Source organism: Rhea americana, unplaced genomic scaffold, assembly GCF_003343005.1.
Source record: "Rhea americana isolate MKP2758 unplaced genomic scaffold, rheAme1 scaffold_430, whole genome shotgun sequence".
Taxonomy (NCBI): Eukaryota; Metazoa; Chordata; class Aves; order Rheiformes; family Rheidae; genus Rhea; species Rhea americana.
This window is the reverse complement of record NW_028186569.1, coordinates 219,405-233,271: the sequence shown is the minus strand read 5'-3', so window position 1 is coordinate 233,271 and position 13,867 is coordinate 219,405.

Here is a 13,867-nt window from a genome sequence, read left to right as displayed (position 1 = left end):
ACCCCCTCCCAGACTGAGACAGAGCCCGGAGCCCTCTGGAAATGGCTGTTTCCTGGGAGCGGCCGCGGTGGGGCTCTTCCATCTCGGGGGTTTGCCCCCGGGGGCTGTGGCAGCCCTGCCCGGGGGGGGGAGAAGGCCAGCCTGCTTCCTCCCCCCTACACACACACACACACAGACCCCATCGCCTTGCCGGGAAGGCTGCCGCTGTCCGGACGTGTGGTGGCATCCGAGGCGTCTCATAAATCCTCTCGCACTCGATGCGCGGCGTGTTTGTTATGCGGGAGGCATGGAGCTCTTCTGTAGCCTCATAACCCTCGAGACAAAGGGTGTTTACCCGTCATATATAACAACGACGGGCAGAGCGCTGCATGGCAAAACAGCCTTTAATGAAGTGCCGCAAAGCAAATATAATTTTGGTAAGGACTCATAAATGGCAGCACCTTGTTTTTCATGACTGTTCAATTGCAAAGCGGAGTCCTTGCTGAATCGCAGGGCTGAAGCTTAGCGCTTATGGCCAGTAATACCCGTCAGGCTGTTGGTGGCTGCGCATTTGCCGTGTCAGGAGCCGTTGGTCTTTATACCTGTCTTGATAAAATTGCAGGGACGTATATTTACGCGGAGAGTAAATCAGTGGGAGATGCGGAGGCAGTCCGGGGCCCAGCCGTCCTCCGAAAGGGCTTTTGCAGACCTGAGGGTGGGCTAATAGGGCTGCTTGCCCTGTCCTCCTGGTCAGCCAAATGTCTGGTGTCTACAGCAGCAGTTGTACCCTGGTTTGGCTGCCTAGGTRGGGGAGAAGGGGGAAAGCATGGTGCTTTGCCTCTCTAGTGTTACGCTGACAGGTGACAACCTTCCCTTCCCTGACTGGGGCTGGGACAAGCCTTGTGGTGCGGTGTATGGCTGGGGATGGGGGGGTTGGCCATTGCGGAGACTGGCTGTGAGAGAGGATTGACTCAGTCCTAGCACCTGCTTGTGGCTTGTCCAGATGCAGGAAGCTTAAAAGAAGGTAATTCTGGAGTGAATAAGTGGTTCTTGGATCAAAGGGTCCCCAAGGACTGTTGTGGTGAAGAAGGGAGTGTGATTTRTATATATAAAAGGGTGAGAAATGTGAACCTGGGAGCCTGCTGCTTCTACTTGGGCTGCCCATGCTTAAGCTCAGCAAACCTCCGATAGCCTTTGCAAGCAGAGGTCTTTCTCCCRCAGCCTATCCCTTTGCTGAAGATTGCTGTTGCAGGTAGACATGCTTTGGGGCCTGTTGTTGGTTTGTGACTGCATTTCCATACACAAATCGTAGGATTTGCTGCTGGAGGTAACAGCTACAATTGCTCATAGTGCCACAGGACCCCTCCTCAAAAGATGGTTGCTTGGGTGTAAGCAAGGCTGCTTAATCCCATGATAACATGATATCCTGCCACTCTGTGCATGGCAATGAACTGAATGGGCTCTGTGCTGGACAGGAGGGAGTTGTTTAATGTCTGAACAAGTGCTTACATGAAGAAAGGTAGTGYGATCTGAAGTTCTGTGTAGTCCTAGGGCAGAATGCATCCTGGATGATGACACTGCAAGTTTTTCCCCAAGGCTGGCCTTCTGCTGTGGCCCAGCCCTGATCAAGAGCTGCCAGGCTGTCCCTTTTTTTTGGACACAGGATGATACATACAGTCAAACATACCCCCTAGCAGTCTTTGCAAATGGAGGAGACTGGTGTCTGGAGGATGCTTGGAAAGACATTGCTTACACTTTTTTTTTTCCCCCATCGGGGGAGGGGGGGGTGGAAGGCACTACCTTTGCACGCTTCTGCCATCAGCTTCCAGTGTGGCTACCTGGAGAGTAAAGCCCCTCTGCAGCGCCCTGAAGTGGAGTAGTTGCTTTCTTGGAAATAAATGCTGCTTCTCTGTGCATTTTGATGCTACAACTGTGGTGGCACCTGGCATTGCTTGTTTAAGCTGCCTGGGCAGTGAAAGTGTTCGTACTTCACCGTGGCAGTGTTTGTGCACTTGGCTGGTATTGTGCTGTTGTCGGCAGATTTCTGAGTGTTTGGGCTGGTTTGCGTGGTTGTCTTTGCTGCGAGGATTATTCCCTCCACATAGTTATTCCACTCTCTAGAGCTGTGTAAGCCTTTTGTTTGAACAGTACCCTGCTCTCATCCCATGGGAAGCTGCTACGTGCCAAAACCCAAGTTTTTGTGGCTGTCTTGCCCTGTGCTCAGTAGCAACCTCATCTGTGCAGCGCTGCTGTGGCACTAGCATTGCTTACGCTAAGCATCTCTCCATGTGCAGCACAAGGAGCACCACCCTGGTGTAGTGAGAAGGGAGGCTGAGCAGCTGTAGAGGTACTGCAGGGAGCTGAACATGGGTCTCTTGCATCCAGGTTCCTCCCACAGTAACAGAGCTTCCCTGCTAATCTTCTGTGCATTTCTCCTGCTAGGAGAAAATCCTATTTGGATTCCTGGTGTTGGATCTACCTAACTGGATACAGGTGCCACAGCTGGGCTGGTTGCCTTGGGTTTTACAGTCAAGGGGATGGTTCATCTCCTGTAGTAGGTGCTCAGACTGTTTAGGTGAACTGTGCCCACTGCTCCCTGATGACTGTAGGGGCTATCTCTAGATATCTGAAGGGAGGTGAGATGTACTCCCCACTCTCTTTCTGCAGAGGCAGATTTGGGGAAACTGTCCCCTTCCCAGATTCTGGATTCATCTTTCTAAAACTCTCCCTGACAGTGTGTGCTCACTGGACCATCCAGGAGGAGCCTTCTCTGTCTTGAGGAACTACTTGTGTTTCCAGCTGTGTTCTCTGTAAGAAATCCATCCTGGTCTTGATATGTGGGAGCAATGTCTGTGTTATTGAGCACAGGCCTGGTAGAGAGGAGGTGTGGACTCCCACAGGCCGTTCATGATCTCTAGCTATAACACAGATGATGGTAACAGTGCAGCCCAGTGAGAGGCTGCTGTTGTCAGTGGAAGTCCTGTAGTCCTGCCRCATCAGAAGCAGCTCTGGGGAGATGCAAGCACCAGTTGTCCTTAGCCAACTTGTGGGAGGCTCTGTGCAACCTCCATCTGCTGCTTCAGCCTTGGGCCCGTGATGGGGAGACRTTACAGGGCCCTGATATGCTGAAATGGCTGTGATGGAAATGGCACAGGTTCTYCCTGCAACTGGTTTCCTGCATGTGACCTGCTGGTGCCATGTGGAGCCTATGGCTGGGGGAGGGGAAAGATGGTGACAGGTTGCAGTTCCTGTGCGTGGTAGTTGTCTGAGGATAACTTAATCCTTTGGCTGCTACTTATGGCTACGCTTTTACTCAACTAATGTGTGTGCAGATGCCCTGTTCTCACAGATGTCATCAGGGCTCACCATATGCTGCAAGTCTTTTTGTGCCAGCACAAGCCCCTGGTGCTTTGGTTGAGGAAGCAGTGATGTTGCTGATGAAGTGATGGTGTACAGGCATGAGAATAGTGAATGCAACCTATCTGCATTGCTTGATACCTGAATGGCCTGATTTTGGTTGACTCTGATCAGCTGCCTGGGGGAAGTGAGCTGTTCTTGTAGAAGCAACGCAGCTGTGCTTGCCTGCCTCCATGGCTGGAGATCAGCATGGCAACCATAATAGAGCATCCCCCTGCAAGCAGCTGAATGAAGGGAGCTGGACTGGGAAGTGCTGAAAGTAACCACTCAGCTGTCTGGCACAACACATTAGGCTCAGTGAGAAACACTGGATTTAAAACAATACTCGGGATCAAGTCATGCAGAGCTGCCCTGTCACATACCCAGACAGTGAGGGAAGGTGCTGGCACAGCAGCAGTGGGGCAGGAACTTTGCCTCTGCTGATAATTCCTCAGGTTTTGGCATGGTCTGCARTGTGGAAGCTGGGGGTGTTTTTAGGCTGGTCTGTCACCTGGAGAAAAAAATGCAGAGAAGAGGTTGTTGCTAAAGAAGCAAGAATTGAGTGCCTCCCTCCCAAGTTTGGGCACTTCCTATCTCTTTTCAGTGAAAGGGAGGATAAGGAAGCACTGATTTGCCCAAGACTAYCTGAGGTTGTTTGGATGCTAGACACTGCCTTTTCTCCCTCTGCTTGAAGTTCTCGCCTCTCCAGGGGTGTTGGATTTGACTGAGTAACTGTGGGCGTCTACATCTGGGTAGTCACCCTGGTGCTGGCACAGCCAGGCAGTTAGCCAGATGGAGGAATCTGCATTAAAGCTAATGTTTTTATTTGTTTTCTCTAGGTTGGTTTTAACGTAGTTTTATCCCAGTCCAGGATGTTGTGTGACCGTTCAGTTCTTCATGAGAAGAACAGCATGAGAGAGGAGGTGGTACAGGATGTGAATGTGTGCTTGAGCTGCCTTTTTCCAGTGGCAGTGCCAGTTGGGTGGTCTTTAAGACTGTCTTTGAACTTGATGSGATTTGACTGTATGCTGCAATGTTTGTTCTTCTGGGTCCTGAGTGYTGGCAACTGCTCAAAAGCCTCTGTAGAGCATGGTCTACTTCGCAGATGCCTTCCAGGAAGTGCTGTTCTCTGGTTCAGCATTTGGCATTGTGTCTATTGCCCTGAACTTTGTTACTATCTAAACTTCTCTCCAGGCTCCTGTTGCAGTTGGTGAAGGCCCAGCCAAGGGTTTTGACATGCAGGTCATCTGATGGCTGTGCCTGTGCAGATCGATTTGCATCCTCATTGCTTGGCTCTTCAGTGACTCCGTAGGATCCCAGTGGTGATGCTAGTACTAAACACCYATGTAGTCAGATATATCTGACCTGCCTCCTCTGAATTACTGGCTCAGCTTGAACCATCTAGTCCAGTTCTAGCTTCTCTGGTCTTGGCCAAGCATCGATAGCAGTGAAGTGATGCACCAGCAGGGCCTCTGTTATCAGTAATGGTAAGGTGTTAGGTGGTGCCTCCACTCCTCCATCAGCCTGAGGAGGCGGCAGGTATGAGGATGAGGCCCCATCCTGTTCTGGAAGGGCTTGTGTTTTACTGGTGCTGTCACAGCCTGGTCATGCTGTGGTAGCAGTCAGAGCCTTGTGAGCATTATTCTGTCCAGCAGAAGAGGGCCTTGCTATTTGAGATTTGCAGTCTGACAAAGCAAGGAGAGAAGCCAGGCAGCAGTCGGATGCAATGGTGTTGTGCTTCATTCTGTTTGGACAGCCCTAACACTAGAAGTCCCCAGGCCCTGGATGAAGCTATGTAATACAAGCAATAAATAAAAGTGTGGGAAGGTGAGAGAGCTGAGTCCAGTGGTGAGAGGACCAGGCAGGGGTATGCTTAACCAGTCATCTACATAGTGTAACACTTGGCCTCCATTCTAAGAGTAGTGTGAGAGCACGGGGCTGGTGTGTATGCGGGCAGGAGGCAGACACCTCAGCTCCTTCTGCCCAGAAATTACAGCAGCACCTTGTGCATCAGGCAGATGCTCTGTGTAACAGCGGCTGCAGGCCTGTGCCTCCAGCTTGTCCCTGCTGCAAAGGGAGAGCAGCACCCCTGTGACAGCATGCTGTGGTGGCACAGTTGTCATTGGTATGCCCTGTGCTGTGCTTCCAAAATGCAGACTAAGTCCTCTGCACACTTCTGTGGACAGCAGCTTGCAGCTGAGTGTCACTCCTGCTGCTCTCAGGTTCGCCTTTGCAGAAATTCCCAGGTGTCACAGGGACTTGCTGGAGGGCACAGATCTGTTTGCTACAGAGCCAGGAAGCAGCATTTCTCTGGGTGACCCAAGAGCTTGGCTGTGGAGTAGCAGCAGAGCTGTGAGTGCCTTGTAGTCACCTTGAGGAGATGCTGTTCATGGGAGCAGCAGAAGTTAGGGAGAAATACCTGCTGTTCCCCTCAGGTGATGCTCAGGTGTAATGTTCCATCTCCTCCAGGTGCTGTTTCTCAGCTTAAAACATTCACTTCAAACTTGGCTTGTTTACCTGGTGGCAAACCTGATGCGGAGTGTCAGTGTTTCCAGATCACTGCTTTTGCTGCTGCTTTCAAGCTGTAGTTTGCAGGGGGTAACTGAGTTTTGACACTTCTGGTCTAAATGGCCAGCTGGGGAGAGAGCAGCAGGCTTCCTGTGACACCAGTTGAGCAGATGCTGTGCAGGGATTTGTTTTGTTTTCAGTCTGCTGCTTACCACAGCCCTAAGGGTCTCTTCAGGAGGAACCAACAGTCATCTCCTTGTCAAGTGAAAGCCCTTGAGATGTGTGTATCAGACATCAGTGTGCTGAACACGGATGGACCTGTCCTGCCCCTGCTGGGGTTGATGTTGACTGAGATCTGGCTTTTGTGCTGGATCCTGGACCTTGCAGAGCGCTGCCCATGCAGGAAAACCTTCACTGATTTTCAGCAGCAAGCACTAGGAGCAAATTCAAAGCTGATCCTGCCAGAATACAGGACTTACTGGGATCCCATGGCCACTCAGGTTGTTGCCTTGTGTACAACAGCGACCAATTTTCTGGAGGCAGGATATGCTTGGTGTCTGTGCAAGCGCTCTTGGGGCGGAGCAGTAACTTTGCTCTTCTCTGCTGTCATCAGCCTTGGAGGTCTGCTCTGTGACTTGGAGTACATGGTGGAAGCCATAGTARAACAGGCTCATCTGCGACTTGCTGCTGATAGTGCTGTTTCACTGGCTCCATGCTATAGTTAGCAAGGCACCTTTGCCATTAGCTTATCCTTAAACTCTTTAACCCCAAGCAGCTCAGCACAGTAACAGGTCAGCATAATAGCACTTCCCTGGTCGACTCTGTTTTGTCTGTCTTGGCAGCTTTGCTTCCTGTTTAGTCACCCYCCTGTGACACTGGAGACTGTCCTGCTGGGACCCTGATTGCAGAGTTGCTCTCAGAGTTGCATCACATGTTTTGTTTTCAGTCTGCTGCTTACCACTGCCCTGAGRGTCTCTTCAAGAGGAACCAACAGTCATCTCCTTGTCAAGTGAAAGTCCTTGTGGTGCTGTCTCATGTGATGATGCTAGTGACTTGGTGGGCCAGAGCTGAGAACTCTCTTGCCTGGGCATTTGAGATCTGGAGACTCCCTGCTGTAACTGGACACAACAAAGCATCCATCTCTGGCTCAATCRTTTGGGAGCCCTAGCTGGGTTGAACCCTTATTTTATTATTTGAAATAACTTCTCCCTACTTTTCTTCCCCAGGTAGTTAGAAGGAGATTTCAGTGTGTGGTGCCTGTCAGAGGCATGCTACCCAGTGATAGGAAGCAGAGCTTCCCGAGTTTCCCTAGCTGTTKTTCCCAAGTTAGAAATACCTTCTTGCACAACTTGTATGTTTAATCTTTGGGCAGTTGGGAGCTGCAGTTTAGCATGCCAGCTTGGGCAGAGTTTTTATGCATGTGTTTAGATGCTWGTAAAGTAACAAGCAGTATACCAGGGCATCTGAAGCAACCATTTGTAAGACACCTCACTGGGCAGGCAGGAGATCCTTAAAACAGAACTGTCAAAGCAAAGAGCTTGTTTCCTTGGCAACAGTCATGTTGGAGATTGGCCTTAGGGTAGGAGCTAAAAAACATGCTCAAAAAAGTAGTTATCAGCTGTTCACTGTCAAACCAGAGGAGGACAATTGGAGAGGGGTGTCACCCTGCGTGGTTCTGCTTGTTGCTTCTGTACTGGAAGAGAACATGCTAACAAAGTGTATGCAGTGCATTGGAGGTAAAGGCATTTCTGGTACTTAGGGAAGGAGGCCTAGAATTCAAAATGACCTCTGTTTGAAAGCACAAGCTGAAATCACTAGCAATAACTGTAGACTACGCTGGCGTAGCAGCAGCATGGCATAGGGTTGGAGTAGCCTTTGTGAGAGGAGACAGTGGCATGTTCTGAGTTAACAGACACTGCACTGGGGCCCAGCATGAAACTACTCCTCTCTGTCTGCTGACGAGGCTGCAACTGGAAATTTGTGCCCAGGTTGAATGCTGCCTTTAAGAAGGTTGTAAGGGAGGCAGGAGGATCCAGATGAGCAGCAGACATGATTAGAGGTTGGAAAATGCACATGGGAGTTTGAATGAAATGTGTTTTCTCAGAAGGGGGAAAGGAAGAGAATACTTCCTATACAAAAAAGACAGGATCAGCTGGTTACTGTATCTACTATAGTAGGAGATGAAAAATTGACCTGCTCAACAGAAGTGAGATGATSCTAAGAGAAAATAGGAACACTGGGGCAGGTACCAAAGGGTTCACCAAGCCCTTTGTGAATTATCTGCTTTTGGAGAGTCTGAAGAAAACTTTGGCAACTGTTGAACTGTTGTTAAGTTTTCAAATGCCTCACAGTGGCCTGGCTCACATGTGGAGCAGCAGTGACTGAAGTCAGCCATGTCTGCAACARGGAATTGCTTCCCAGGATACACAGTCTAGCTTGGGGCTGGTGGAGAGACCAGATGTGCCCTTGAGATCAGCAGTGCACTGGCAGCAGGCTTAAGCCTGAGATGCCTTATAGATCTGTCTGAAACAGATCAATATCTGGAGAGAGAAGGGGAGCCCTTTCTACCCCAGTGCCTGCCCTGCTCCCTCAAGGAGCTGCTTTCTGTAGCTTGTGTGCTATGCAGTCACCCAGGGCCCCAGGCTGGTCCATGCTGCTTTTCTCTCTAGAACTGGGCTTTTTCTACCTCTCTGTCGTGTCTCCTCAAATGATTTATTTGTGCTGTGTGCATTCTGCAGACTTGCATGCGGTGTATCTGAGCCTGGAGTCTCTTCTATCTCTGTACAACTGGCTCAGGGCTCCAAGAAGATTGTAGCTTTGAGCTTTAACCAGCAGCACTAACCCCTTGCTGAGGGGGACCGGCTGAGGCAATGAGAAGAGCAGAGTTCAGGGTCTAACCCTAGCATCTCTTCAGGCTTCCAATGAAGTTTTCCCTGTTTCTTTCTTGTTTGAGGATATGAGCAGCTGCTCCCTGATGATAGCTGTTTGCAACAAAGCATTGTGAGACTGTGGGAAGTTATCAGGACATGTTCAGACTGGGACTAAAGGGACTTGCCTCTTATAAAACAACCTGTCTTTGGGACAGCTGTACATGTTCCTCTCTTTTCCCCTCTGTGCAGGCATCGTGGAGTAATGACAAATGTTCTCAGCCATGGAATTGCAGGCAGCCTCAGAAATAGAGGCAGTCACCATGACTTACATCAGGATTCCCCAACAATGTTGCTGCCTTTTGCAGAGCTAATTGGCCACCAGATTGGTGTGAATGTGTAAACACGACTGAGCAGTGCAGCCAGCGGCGGCCTGTGTTTGTGCGGCTGCCAAAGCTGCAGGCAGAGCTGCTGTTGCTGCTGTCATCAGAGGGGTTCCCTGGCTTCCTCACCCCCCAACAAGCCTATTCCTGTCCCAGCTCTCTGCAGGAGTTTGCCTGGCCCTGAGGCAACTGGGAGAGCAATTGATGTTTGGGCCAGGGAGACCAGGCTGTGTGCTTTGATAGGGCAGAAAGAGGAGTGCTGCTGGGTTAYGGAAGAGAGGCTGCTTCCCAGCTTTTCTATGATATGCAATGGTAGTGAGGAAGCAGAGTGGTTAGGATGTATCCTTAAGGCATGTAGGAGGGGCGCTGATCAGGCTTTGTCTAAAAGCAGCCAGCCAGGACTGGAGGAGGAGGGCATCCTGTGATTTGTGAGAGCTTCAGCAGTGCTTATAACCAAGCTTTCTTCAGTTTSTTCCTTCTTGGTTTCTTAGTTGCTAATTGCTAATTACCAGCCATGTTTCAGTTGCTTTGCTTAGGTCAGGTGTCATACACAGCTGACAACTTTCACCTTCCTGCTATGTTTCTCAGGGAGGTGACCACATCCCAGCATCCTGCAAGGACATAGCTCTGATTTGCCAGCAGCACTGCAGGCTGAATGTTAGTGCCCCTTGGATCAGGACCTTGCTGCTCTCAGAGCTGCAGAGGGCTTAAGGCTGATGTAGAGAATTGATGGGGTCCTGCAGGCTGTGACCAAAGTCTGTTGTGGTGGTTGGAGAATCCTGGCAAAGGCTCATGCTTTAGAGTAGGTCATGACAGGGAGCTGTTTCCCACTTGCCCTTCCCCTTCTTGGAAAATGTCTGTGCAYAGTGCTTTTAGACAAATAGTGCAGAACTCGATGCTTAGAACAGGGAGTTGAGGTTTGATTTGAACAGTATTTGGAGACATGAAGCCCCTGGATTCAGCTGACTGGCAGGGGCATTGCTCACTTGCAAGGAGCAACTCAGCTCCTATCATGTTGGGAATTTGGGCACAAGGTGACAGGCACCCGTGGTCTACTTCTCCACTGTAACTGCTTGGAATCTCATACCCCACATCATAAGCTGCTGGAGCACAAGATGTGGCTGTTGCAGAACCAGCTGTTGAAGCAGGGARTTTGCTGCATCTCTGTCTGTAAGAACTGGAGTCTAAAGCAGATTCCTCTAGAGGYTGCACTTTGCTCCACTCAGAGTAGGTATTCGTGTTGATATGGTTTTCCTTTGTCACTTTGAGATTACATTCACTGTTTTCTGGAGAGGCTTGGTCAGAAAGTCCATCTGTTGTATTGCCAGGGTAGAGGAACATTGATGGGAGCTGGCAAAGGAGTGGAGGGAGGTTTAGGCTCAGGAGGGTGCCTAGTGAGATCCTGGATGAATTTGTCCCTGTAGCTGTGATGAAAGCATGGGAAACTTCACTATCTGCCTGGATGTCACAAATCCTGTGGCCTTACTGTGCCAGAAAGAATTGCCTGCCCAGCCTGAGAAAGAGTAGGAACCTCCTGCCCACAGGGATAGCAGCTGAGCAATGGCATGTGGCTGTGCTCAGAAGTGCTCCCCACTCCTTCTGGTCATCTCCCAAATCAGACTGGTTTCTGGCATCCCTCCCACTACCACCTCTTGATCTAGATCTGCCTTAAGCTGCAACCTGGCCTTCCATCTGCTTCCATCACCTCCTGCTGTTTGTGTCCCTCCCTGCCTTGGTCTTGCTTGTCTGGCATGTGGCCATTCCATCTTGCTAGCCATCTCTTGGTGAGAGGTGCTCAGTAAAGGCTTCCAGTGCAAGAGGCATCTAAATACCATAGGACTGGAAAAGGAGGCAGTGCTCAAAGTGCTTCAGGAGGGTCCTTTGCACTGCATCTACCCTAAGACTACTGATCTTGCTCAGACTGAAGAGGGGCATGTAGCTACTGGAGCATTCTCACAGGCCAGCAGAGGTAATGGTGTTGGACATGCGTGCCACAGCCAGCTACGATAACACAGCATGGGAGAGCCTCAGAGTCGGGCGTGGCTGTCCTGCACTGGTAAGCAAGGTGAGACTGCATCCTCTTTAGGGATAAACTGTTGCACTTGTCTGTGCTTGAAGCTGAGTATGTGAGTGAGCACAAGGGGAATGGTGCATCTTCTCTGTGTGAGGGATGGAGCATACTGGCTAGACCAGTGTGTACTGGCAGGCACAGAAGAAAGAGGCACACAAGGGTGGTGTTGAGCAGATGTATTAAAACAAGAGCAGGTTTCCCCTGTTAACAAAATCTGGAGCCAGTCAGCTGTCTGCAAGGAGGAGCCTGGAAGTTGGGCTCTGGGTGTCCCAGACTGTGGATTCACACAGTGCTCAAGCTCTTGGCCAAGCTTGCACAGCAGATGTCTGGGCCTGCTTGGTCACACTMAAAGCCCACCAAATTCAAAATTCCCTTCTAGCTGAGTTGCTTCRGTGTTATACACCATGTACTGAACTGCAAGGCAAGGATGCCTGCGGCTTGAAATGGAGCTTTACAGTTCATGGCTGCTGACTGAATTATTAAAATACAGTCCTCAGAGAGAAGATAACTTGCCTTAGAAAATGTCTGTGTCAACAAAGATAAATTGGATCTTTATAATGATGAAACTAGACTAAATAGAAAAGAATGAAAAAAGGACAAGTGGTTATAAAGAGATGGAAAGGATCTGTGCTGAGTGATGGGAGACAAGGGTGGGTGTCAGGGGTTGTCTACTACTTGTGTGGCTGCACCAGGTGTCACTAAATGTCATGTAAAACCACAYCTTGGCCAGCTCCTGAAACTGCAGGGCTTTGTTGAGCAACCATAGATGAGAACAGTACAGTAAATAGCGCAGTACAAAGCTGCTGGGTTTTGAGCAGAGATGAGTGTACATGCATGCTCCTAGGATCTCGAATAATGTGTAATGCTTCTGGAGCCTAGGAATTGTGTGATGAGTGCCCAGCAGTGCAGAACATAGGGTGGACTCCTGTAGTTTAGGCTCTTCCATTGCCGTTCCACCCACGGCTCAGATTTTCYTGGCCTGAGCTGGTATGTGGGCTGCCAGCCCTTTATTGCTGTTTGTGCTTGTACGACTGCAGCACTGTTTTCTGGGCTATGAACACAGACAGGAGGCATTTGTGGGATTCAAAGAGTGGATGTTTTCCCCTGGGGCTGGGATTTCTAACTGGACAGAAATGATTTCACAGCCTTGGGCCAGGGCTCTGATTGATGCAGGGGTTGAAGTGCTGTAGCTGACTTGATGGCCTCAAGCTTGCAAGTGCTGAGTAGGCTGGGAGAGGTTCCTGCTCCAGCCTGCCTTGTGTGACTGCAGTGGCAGCTTCCTACCTGACTGCCTACAGGATCTCTGACAGTACCAAGATTTGGCCTTGATTTCTGGGGTCCTGGGAGCAGCAGTAGAAGCAATTCAGCCTTACTATGTCGAGGCAGTGGGGTCCCACTGGGATGTCAGCTTGTGTAYGAGATTTCCAGGTTAGCTGCCTCCTGAATGACTCAACCTGCCTCCCTGAGCTGCTCTCTGTCCACAACCCAAGAGCACCAGATAACCTAGCTGCAGTATTGCCATGATGGCCTGGGCCATGCTGTGACACAGGAACCCCTCTTGCTCCAACACCTTGGCTGTGGTGATACAGATGCTGCAAGGTTTGTGTGATCCTAGTGCTGCTGGACAGGTATGGCTGGTGTTTAGTAGCTGTCACAGTTTCACAGGCCCTGGTTTATGCTTTGCCCCACAGATCAGTGTGGGCACAAGCTAGTCCTCCAAGTATATCACAGGGGAAGCTGTGTTGTGGTGCTCTTCACAGGCATTGYTCACTGCAAGCATATGCTGTGCTTGGCTTCCCCAGAGGGCACTCCAGGTGAAATGGCTTCTGAAAGACACAAGATGTGCCATTAGACTGTGTTGCAAAAAGCTCCAGAGATGTGCTGCAGAGGATTTATGTTACCTTGTATGGCATTTTCCTGGGGCTGGAACCATCAGAGCTGCAGACCTTCCTGAGAAAGGAAGTTGTTGGGGATGGAATAGAAGGGTTTTGGAGAAGACCACAGAAGCAAGTCCTGCTGGCACTCAGGAAGTCAGGAGAGACATGTACATTTTTCCCCTCATGAATATGACTGCAGCCCCCTACAAAGTGCAAAGATTTAATTAAATGAGATTGATTTTGCGTGTGTGTGTGGAGTGTTGCTTCTCAAATTTCCATGTGCTGGTTGGGATCTGAAATGCAGCTGTAGCTCTTAGACAAAAGCAGGAGGCCTAGTGAAGTCATTGCTATAGTGTTTTGTGATGTGCCTGAGACTGCACTTTCTGTCTCTGGGCCTGAGACAGTGACTGCAATGGAGCTGTGGGACTGGCCATCTCTTCCTTTCTTAAGGGTCCCATCAGGGGACCCAGGTGCCCTGGCTGCCAGAACAGCTTGGTGCTTGCTTGCCATTTCTGAAATAATAAATTTTACTGTAGGATGATAACAGGCCATGGGCTGGGGGTGGCAAGCAAGACATTGGTGGCCTTTGGAAACTTAGTTTGGAAGAGTTGTAGATCTGACTGAAAAAATGTCAGACATCCTCCCRCTTTCTAAATCTGTTGTCCTTAGATTTAAGCTGGAAAGACAGAAATTCCCTCTTGAGTGTTTCGGTACCAGGAAGGGATACAGCTGGGGGTCCTGTGCTGGTTACACCTCTGAGTCCAGTCCCTGTGTCCAGCCATGCAC